General features: G+C 36.5%; 1 pseudogene; it reads left to right on the top strand.

The window, feature by feature from the left end:
- The first annotated feature begins 1,481 nt into the window (after positions 1 to 1,481).
- On the top strand, positions 1,482 to 7,126 carry LOC133629688 (zinc finger protein ZIC 1-like; annotated as a pseudogene).
- The last annotated feature ends 1,374 nt before the right edge of the window (positions 7,127 to 8,500 follow it).

Raw genomic sequence — 8,500 nt, 5'->3', positions numbered from 1 at the left:
ACAAAACTGACCTTTCTTTGAGCAGATTGAGTTTCTGGAGCATCACTTTTGTGGGGTCAATTAAACACTCAAAATGGCCAGAAAAAGAGAACTTTCATCTGAAACTATCTGAAACTCGACAGTCTATTCTTGTTCTTAGATAATGAAAGCTATTCCACAAAATTGTTTGGGTGACCCCAAACTTTTGAACGGTAGTGTATATTATATTATATAATATATATTTTAAATGCACATGTATTTATATTTTTATTTCATATTTAATGTACATATTACATTTATGCTAATCATTTCAAGTGTTTTTAATGTATTATTTATTCAATTAAATTAGAAAATATGTATATTTTCATTTTATTTCAAAATGTACATTTATTTATATTTTTATTTGATTACACTTATGCTAACATTTCAAGTCATTTTATTTATTTTGATTCTTTATTATTTATTTACTTTTGCAAATATATATATATATATATTTTAATGCACATGTATTTATATATTTATATTCATATTTAGCGTACAGATTACATGTATGCTAGTCATTTCAAGTGTTTTTAATGTATTATTTATTCAATTAAATTAGCAAAATATGTATATTTTCATTTTATTTTCAAAATGTACATTTATTTATATTTTTTATTTGATTACACTTATGCTAACATGTCAAGTCATTTTTATTTATTTGAATCTTTATTTATTTATTTACTTTTGCAAATATGTATATATATATATATATATATTTATTTTAATGCACATGTATTTATATTTTTATTTCATATTTAGCGTACAGATTACATTTATGCTAGTCATTTCAAGTGTTTTAATGTATTATTTATCCAATTAAATTAGCAAAATATGTATATTTTTTAATTTAATTTAAAATGTACATTCATTTATATTTTTTATTTGATTACATTTATGCTAACATTTCAGGTCATTTTCATTTATTTTGAATTTTTATTTATTTATTTACAAATATGTATATATATATATATATATTTTTTTTAAATGCACATGTATTTATATTTTTATTTCATATTTAACGTACATATTACATTTATGCAAACACTTCAAGTCATTTTAATTGTTTCAATTAAATCAGCAAAATATGCAAATATTATTTTTTGAAATGTATATTTAGCTTCTTTGCACATTTGGTAACACGTGACCAAAGCAGGTCTATAATATTTATATATATATGTATTTTTTTTTAAAATATTTGCGCAAAGTGAAAGTGTTTTTCTGGATAGTGAAAGTAAAAATCAAATATGTCGTCGCTACGTGGATTATTATTGAGGGGAGGTGGAGGGACGGGGGTTCTTTTGGGAGTGTGTGAGGGGGGGGGGGGTGCGGATCAGCCAATGAGGGCGCGTCCCCGGGCCCCCACGTGACTGCCCTCCCCCCCTCCCCTCCTCCCATTGATCAGGGCTGACGGTGTTGTCTTTGCAATTCATTTATCTGCAGGAATGATTGCGACTATCAGTCTGCTGCTCGCCGTCTGACCGAGGAGGTGAAAGTCGCGCCACGGGGAGAGAGAAGAAAAAAAAAAAAAAAAAAAAAAAAAAAAAACACGCGTGGGTTGTTGTTGTGTTTCACGCGTGGGGCGTCCGACGCGCCGTAGAAAGTCAACAAGAAGGTTTGTCGGATTTGTTTTCTTTTTTTTTTTCGGAGGGCGACGACGACCGAGGGGAGGGGAGGGGAAGAAGACCCGTGTGTGCGCGACATCTTCCTGCGTGGGTTCACTCCTCGCTCGACACGCCATGCTCCTGGACGCAGGACCCCAGTACCCCGCCATCGGAGTCACCACCTTCGGCTCGGCCCGGCACCACTCGGCGGGCGAGGTGTCGGAGCGCGAGGTGGCGCTGGGCATCAACCCGTTCGCGGACGCCGGCATGGGCGCCTTCAAGATCAACCACGGCGCGCACGACGGCGGCCAGGCGGCCTTCTCCGCGGCAGGCGCCCGGCTACGCGGCGGCGGCCGCCTGGGCCACCACCACCACCACCACCACCACCACCCGGGCCACGTGGGCTCCTACTCCACCTTCAACTCCACGCGGGACTTTCTGTCAGGAACCGCGGCTTCGGCGAGGCGGCGAGCGGCGCGCAGCACAGCCTCTTCGCGTCCGGGGGCTTCGCGTCCGGCCACTCGGAGTCGGCGGCGGCGGCTCACCTGCTCTTCCGGGGCTCCACGACGCGCAGGCGGCGGCGGCCACGCCTCCTCCAACGTGCACGTCAACGGCCCAGATGCGCCTGGGCTTCACCGGGGACGTCTACGGCCGCGAGCAGTACGGCCACGTGAGCAGCCCGCGCTCCGACTACGCGCCCACGCAGCTCCACGGCTACGGCGCCATGAACATGAACATGGCCGCCGCCGCCGCGCACCACCACGGCGCCGGCGCCTTCTTCGCTACATGCGGCAGCCCATCAAGCTAGGAGCTCATCTGCAAGTGGGTCGAGCCCGAGCAGCTCGCCAGCCCCAAGAAGTCCTGCAACAAGACCTTCAGCACCATGCACGAGCTGGTCACGCACCTCACCGTGGAGCACGTGGGCGGCCCCGAGCAGACCAACCACATCTGCTTCTGGAGGACTGCTCCCGGGGAGGGCAAGCCCTTCAAGGCCAAGTACAAGCTGGTCAACCACATCCGCGTCCACACCGGGGAGAAACCCTTCCCTGTCCCTTCCCCGGCTGCGGGAAAGTCTTCGCGCGCTCGGAAAACCTGAAAATCCACAAAAGGACGCACACCGGTAGCGCGCGGGGAGTGGATTTGCACACACACAAAAAAAAAGATTAATATACTTGAATAATAATAATAATAATAACATATTAATGATGCATGCACCTTGAAAAAAAAACGTCATTAAATGAAAATATGCATGAAAAGTACAAAAAACAAAAACATATACTTGAATAATGATCATATATATGCATGCTGCCCATAAAAGGGACGAATGCATGCACCTTTAAAAAAAAAAAAACGTCAAAAATGAAATATGCATGGCCCTAAAATTAAAAGTTCACAAAAAAAACATAAATGCGCCAAACAAAAAACTATATATTGTTAGCATGCCCCTAAAATGAAAAGTAAACAAACAAACAAAACGCCTCTAAAAAACCTTATGCAATATTGCATGATAAACAATGGTAAACAATAAACAAAAACGGTATAAACATAAAAAAAACATATGCATATACTTGAATAATAAAAGTCTGAGTCGAATTGTATATGTAAGTCCCTAAAAAGTCAAAACAAAAAAAGATGCATGGACTCTTAAAAATATCGTGAATAAATAAAAGTATGCATGCGCTAAAATGAAAAGTAAAACAAAACATACAAGCATAAATAATAACTATGCATGTACTTGAATAATAAAAGTCCAAGTCGAATTGCATATGCATGTCCCTAAAGACAAAACAAACAAAACATGCTTGATACTTAAAAAATGCGTGACTAAATAAAAGTATGCACGCCGCTAAAATGAAAAGTGAACAATAAACAAAAACATACTTGCATAAAAATAACATATGCATGTACTTGAATGATAAAAGTCCAAGTCGAATTGTATATGAATGTCCCTAAAAAGTAAAAAATAACAAAACATGCATGATACTTAAAAATACGTGAACAAATAAAAGTATGCATGCCGCTAAAATGAAAAGTAAACAATAAACAAAAACATACAAGTATAAAAAAAACATATGCATGTACTTGAATAATAAAAGTCGAAGTCGAATTGTATATGCTTGTCCCTAAAAACTAAACTAAAAACACATGCATTATACTTTAAAGTGAACAAATAAAAGTATGCATGCCCCTAAAATGAAAAGTAAACAATAAACAAAAACATATATGCATAAAAAAAAAACATATGCATGTACTTGAATAATACAAGTCTAAGTCTAATTGTATATAAATGTCCCTAAAAACAAAATATAAAAAACATGCATTATACTTTAAAAATACGTAAACAAATAAAAGTATGCATGCCCCTAAAATGAAAAGTAAACAATAAACAAAAACATATATGCATTAAAAAAACATACATATGCATGTACTTGAATAATAAAAGTCCAAGTCTAATTGCATATGCATGTCCCTAAAAACAAACACAAAAAAAAGCTTGCATGGTACTTAAAAAATACGTAAACAAATACAAATATGCATGCCCCTACAATTAAAAGTAAACAATAAACCAAAACATACATGCATAAAAAAAACATATGCATGTACTTGAATAATAAAAGCCCAAGTCTAATTGTACATGCATGTCCCTAAGGACAAAACAAAAAACATGCATGAAAAACGTGAATAAAAAAAAATATACATGGAAAGTAAACAAAAAACAGAAATACGCTACTACAAAAAAGAAAACATAAACATGCATGCATAAAAATAACATATGCATATATTTGAATAATGTATATATATGCATGTCTAAAAAAAACCCGAAAAAAACATGCATGCTAAATTAATAAAAGAATGCGTGCATGACAACATAAATACGCCTCTAAAAAGCAAAACAAAAACATGTATGCATAAAAAAAATCCACACATGCATAAACTTGAATTATATATGTCCCGAAAAAAACATGCATGCTGCTTTTAAAAAAAAAACACGCAAATGAATACAAAATATGCATGCCCCTAAAATGAAAAGTCAACTAAAAATATAAATATGCACTACCATGAGCTGATGCAACGAAATTTCGTTCTTATCTGTGCTGCAAAGTTCAAATTTGAATGACATTAAAAATGACGTCTAAGTCTAAGTCTAAAAGAATGTCCCTGACAAAAAACTAAAACGAAAACAAAAACATGTGTGCATAAAAACAAAAACATGAGCATTAACTTGGATAATTTATATGTATGCATGTCCTTAAAATGTAAAGGAAACAAAACACATCAAATATGTCCCTAAAAATAAAGCAAAACAAAAACATATGCATATATTTGAATTATATATTTATATATATATATATATATATATATGTACCTAAAAAACAACCAAAAACATGCATGCTACTTACAAAAACGTAAATAAATGCAAATTATGCTTGCCCTTAAAATTAAACAGAACAAAAACACATGCATATACTTAAAAAATAATAATAATAATAATAAATAAAAAATAAATAGTGCATGCACTTGAGAATATAAATACATCTAAATACGCATGCGCCTAGAAAGAAAAGTAAACACAAAATGTGTGCATGCAATTAAGAAAAATACATAAACAATGTATGCATGCAATTAAGAAAAATGCATACAAATGTATGCATGCAATTAAGAAACATGCATAAAAATGTATGCATGCAATTAAGAAAAATAAATAAAAATGTATGCATGCAATTAAGAAAAATAAATAAAAATGTATGCATGCAATTAAGAAAAATACATACAAATGAATGCATGCAATTAAGAAAAATGCATAAAAATGTATGCATGCAATTAAGAAAAATGCATAAAAACGTATGCATGCAATTAAGAAAAATGCATAAAAACGTATGCATGCAATTAAGAAAATTACATAAAAATGTATGCATGCAATTAAGAAAAATGCATAAAAACGTATGCATACAATTAAGAAAAATACATAAAAGCGTATGCATGCAATTAAGAAAAATGCATAAAAACGTATGCATGCAATTAAGAAAAATACATAAAAACGTATGCATGCAATTAAGAAAAATACATACAAATATTCATGCTGCTAAAAAACCCAAAACGGAATTGTGTTGAACTCTTTTTGTTTTCCTGGCATTTAGGAGAAAAACCCTTCAAGTGCGAGTTCGACGGCTGTGATCGACGCTTCGCCAACAGCAGCGACCGGAAGAAACACATGCACGTGCACACGTCCGACAAGCCCTACCTGTGCAAAATGTGCGACAAGTCCTACACGCACCCCAGCTCTCTGCGCAAACACATGAAGGTAACATTAATAAATGCCATTTATTTTATTTATTTTTTATTTATGCAAGGGACAAAATGGATTGGGATGCATGTTTGTTTTCATTTGTCCCGCACATGCACTCCTCGCAGGTCCACGAAGCCAGCAACCCCGCGTCCCAGCCGTCCCCCGCCGCCAGCTCGGGCTACGAGTCGTCCACGCCGCCCACCATCGTGTCTCCGTCCGGGGAGAACCAGAGCGGGAGCAGCAGCAGCTCCTCCATATCCCCGGCGGCCCCCGCGGTGCACCACACGGCCGGCCACGGCACCCTCTCGTCCAATTTCAATGAATGGTACGTGTAAAACAACAACAACAACAACAACAACAAGACTTTTTGGACTTTGCAAAGAATTAAACACACAAAAAAAGGACGAATGCATGGACCAAAAAAAAAAAAAAAAAAAAAAAAAAAAAAAAAAAAAAAGAAGGAGCAGTTGTTATTTTTACTCCAAAAAAAAAGTTGAATTTCTGTGTACATACATCGCCCTAAAAACGGAGAGGAAATGTAATATTTTATTTTGTACATAGTCGCTAAAGTGCTCCCCTTGCTATAAAGAATGTTCTAGTTGTGTACCAAAATGTGAACAGGTCAGCTAACAATACTAGTATTCATGTTTTAATCACTGTTGTTATTTAAATGTCATGTCGACCAATCGTCTAATAGTGAAGCTGTTTATTCTGTACGTGGCAAATATACCAACATGTCGTCTGGGGGGGGGGGGGGCGGACTATTATTATTATTATGATTATTATTATTATTATTATTATTATTATGGAAGTAGCTCAATTTTTCCATATTTATCCGCATGTTTAGAAGTGGTCGGTATTTATGGAGAAATGCGCTCGTATATATATGTCCGAATTGAGTTGAATAAAAAAAAAACATGTTTGGATACATTTCGTACAATATTAAAGGACTGAAAACGACATTAAAACAACAACAAAAGAGCATTTATTTATTTTATTCCTTTTTTTTCTTTTTTTTTTCTCCTGTTATTAATAATTTCAATTGTGTTGTCATAAGTTTAGCGGCAGTCAATAACGAGGAGCCCCCCCTCCCCCCCCTCCTTCTGTGTTTATCCAAATTAGCATCCACACTTTGCCCCGCAGTAACGCGCAAATTAAATCGATTAATCACGCCGGTTGTTCCTCGTGAATAAAGAAGTTTCGGGCCTTTACTTAATTGTTGCAAGAATCTCATTTTGTAATCTAATTTATTTCTTCCCGGCGACGTTTGTGGCATTGCGTGGATTCGTCACCCTCCCCGACGAATCCACGGTGCGTGAAAAGCATGAAAAATGAACGCCTACCCCCTACACACACTTTGCTTTTTTTTTTTTTTTTTTTTTTTTTTTTTTTTTTTCCTTTCTATATTTCATTGTGATGCGCAGCTTGCTTAGCGGCCCATTAAGCAGCGAAGATCACTTCGTGATCACGTGATCCCCGCTCAGATAAAAGACTTATTTAAAAAAAAAAAAAAAAAAAAAAAAAAAAATGCACGAAGAGAGAAAGAAAGAAAGGAGGAAGAAAAGAAAAAAAGGAAGCCAGAAGAAATGTATTAAAATGTATTCATGTTTTCCCCCCTCCCGTGGATTATTACGTCCGTGGATGTTACGCTGATAAAAAAAAAAATGACGACTCTATTTAAACATTCCACGTCGCGTGGACGCTCCAGTGGACACACTTCAAGGACAGTTGATTAGGCACCCCCGAAGTACAACGGAATAGAAATGAAAAAAAAAAAAAAAAAAGAAATGGGCCTTTTGTGGAAAAATAAAAGCACGTGTTTGCAATGTTTTACGTGACGAGTAAAATATTTGATTCGTGGGCCGAATCGGAGACGAACCTTATGTAATCATTCTTGGGAAGAAGAAGAAAAAAAAGGAAAAAAAAAGCTCCAAAATCCATCGGGTCGTTTGAAAAGATTCAAGATGCTTGACTATTCTTAATCGATAGTCAATTCAAGGGCAGAGACGCCAGGAATAAATCAGTAAAAATAAAACACTTCCGGTCTGGCAGTTCCCAACAGGAAGTTATTTATGATCGACATGTCAGTAAAAAGCGTTCGTCAGAAACACGCTGACCGCTGCTTTTAATCACCTGCTTCTCGGAAATATGACGTTGTAAATAATCCAATATAATACAACGAGAAATGTAGCGATTTAAAAAAAAAAAAAGTTTACTACGCTGCGTTTTATTTTTTTAATATTTAGAAAAAAAGTATGATGGGAATAGTTCTAGCTTGTAACCGATACGAAACATCAAGTCGCTGGAATACTCCAAAGTACTTCATTCTTGTGTACTTGGGTATTTTTATTTAGTGTTTTTTTTAATTTATTTTTATTTTTTATTTTTGGCGAACTGCAAAGCCAAACAGGAAGTGGCGAGAATAAAAGCCCTCCCACGGCTGCTTTTACGAGCGAGAGAAACATTTCTGGCAGCTGGCAACACATTCCACACCCGAGATACTTCTCCCACGACGACTCTTCTGCGCCTGCGCGGTCGGACACTTCATTAGGCACACCTCGACATTAAAAAAACCGCCGGTAAACGTCAA

Source organism: Entelurus aequoreus, linkage group LG15, assembly GCF_033978785.1.
Source record: "Entelurus aequoreus isolate RoL-2023_Sb linkage group LG15, RoL_Eaeq_v1.1, whole genome shotgun sequence".
Classification (NCBI taxonomy): domain Eukaryota; kingdom Metazoa; phylum Chordata; class Actinopteri; order Syngnathiformes; family Syngnathidae; genus Entelurus; species Entelurus aequoreus.
The sequence above is the reverse complement of the archived record's forward strand: the minus strand, read 5'-3'. Positions and strand labels throughout refer to the sequence as shown.